The sequence below is a fragment of the Canis lupus genome, chromosome 7 (genome assembly GCF_003254725.2).
Source record: "Canis lupus dingo isolate Sandy chromosome 7, ASM325472v2, whole genome shotgun sequence".
NCBI classification, from domain to species: Eukaryota; Metazoa; Chordata; class Mammalia; order Carnivora; family Canidae; genus Canis; species Canis lupus.
Genome location: NC_064249.1, coordinates 79,883,848 through 79,885,942, shown reverse-complemented (window position 1 = coordinate 79,885,942; position 2,095 = coordinate 79,883,848). Strand labels below are relative to the sequence as shown.

Genomic DNA, 2,095 nt, shown 5'->3' with positions numbered 1-2,095 from the left:
ATAATTGAAAAAAAAAAAAGAGAGAGAGAGAATGGGAAAAAAAATGTCCCCGTTCTGCTGGAAACCCACCCAGAAAGTTTGGTCTCACACACTTGCAGAGACACAGCAGCTCCCTGTCACAGGGTTCCCAATTTTGCGGCTGGAATCACATGTGGGGGGAAGGCAAGTGTGCTTCACCACAGCACCCTACATGAGTTGAATTTACTGCCTCCAAGTTGGCAATCATTGTTACACAGTTTAAAACAAACAGTTAAGCACTTGTCATGTGCTTCTTTCTCGTCCCTTCTATCTGTTGAGGTGCATACATTTCAACTTCCTGTTTTAGTCTAGATCCTCAGAAAGCAGAGCCTGAGACAAGGGTTTATAATCAAGCATCGTGTTAGACGATGGGGCCCCAGGAAGTAAAACTGAGGGGTCGGGGAGAAAAACAGAACAGAAGCTGTCAAGATGTGTGATTTCAACGAAGACTAGACTGCAGAGTTCAAAGAGGCTTTTCAGCTGTTCGACCAAACGAGGGATGGCAAGATCCTGTACAGCTAGTGTGGGAACGTGATGAGGGCCCTGGGCCAGAACCCCACCAACACTGAGGTGCTCAAGGTCCTGGGAACCCCAAGAGCAATGAGATGAATGTGAAGGTCCTGGACTTTGAATACTTTCTGCCCATGCTGCAGACTGTGGCCAAGAACAAGGACCAGGGCACCTATGAGGACTACGTTGAAGACCTTTGGGTGTTTGACAAGGAAGGGAATGGCACCGTCATGGGTGCTGAAATCTGGCACGTTCTTGTCACACTGGATGAGAAGATGACGGAGGAGGAAGTAGAGATGCTGGTGGCAGGGCACGAGGACAGCAACTGTTGTATCAACTATGAAGAGCTCGTCCGTATGGTGCTGAATGGCTGAGGACGTTCCTGGTGTGCCTGAGCCCCGTGCCTTCCCCTGTGTGAGACTGCATGTAGCCTAGAAGGTGTCCTAGGTCCTCTTGTCACAGCACCTTTGCCAGCTTGTCTCTCTTGGATATTTGCTGTCAGCACTCACCAAATAAACTTACTCCGTGCCCTAAAAAGAAAGAAAGAAGAAAGAAAGAAAGAAAGAAAGAAAGAAAGAAAGAAAGAAAGAAAGAAAGACAAAACCAGAACAAAGAGAGGGTCAACCTAAAGCTGCATTATGGATTTGCTCACTTTTGTGGATCATTAGTTGCCTGGCCCTATGAGTCCCTTTTCGAGGCCACATGAAACATGTCTGGGCTCATCCCTCTGGGTAAAGAAAGAGGAAAGCATTTACTTACTGGTTCCCGCTACCATTGGTCATTTCTGCTCCATGGGATGGGTGCTACCTTGCCTGCATACACAGGCACTGAGTGGATTCCCATGAGCCCCATGTGGCTGTGTCTGAGCAATCTGAGAACAAGAAGTGAGAGGTATAAGGGCACCTGAGCATCAGTTGATCGAGCATCTGACTCTTGGTTTCGGCTCAGGTCCTGATCTCATGGTCATGGGATTGAGCCTTGTGTCAGGCTCTATGCTTAGCCTGGAGTCTGCTTCAGATCCTCTCTCCCTCTCTCTCCTGCTCATGCTCTCTCTCTCACTAAGAAATAAATAAAATCCTAAAAAAAATAATAAAAAGAAGAAATGAAAGGTATGAACAGGGCTGTCCTAAGGGTCTAGACTGCCTCAGACAGATATTTTTGGTAGGGCTCCAACCGTATAAACAATCTGATTTAAAGATCTATTACATATTTCACAGACTTACAGGAAATACTGATTTGTTGATGATAATTTAGAATCATGGGCAGAGAATAGGTACTTACATGTTTGTTTATTGTCCTATCAATACATGTGAAGACTTTCTGTAGTGTCCAGGCACCACCCCTTCCTGTTCAGGACCATGAACCGTCTCTTCCTGTTCATTCCGACTAATCATAATTGTAAGAAACAGGTAGCAACACTGTTATTACTCATAATGTCATGACTCCTTGGAACTTGTTTGCATCGAAGCAGTGTAGATCTTCTTGCCTCTGCAGTTCCCTAACACCATATACTTAAGGTTGGTTCCATCATTATCCATAATGATGCATCACGCATGGAGCCACCTGT

At 45.7% G+C, this 2,095-nt stretch overlaps 1 pseudogene; it reads left to right on the top strand.

The window, feature by feature from the left end:
* The first annotated feature begins 444 nt into the window (after positions 1-444).
* Positions 445-1,052, top strand: LOC112648346 (myosin light polypeptide 6-like; annotated as a pseudogene).
* Positions 1,053-2,095: the final 1,043 nt, after the last annotated feature.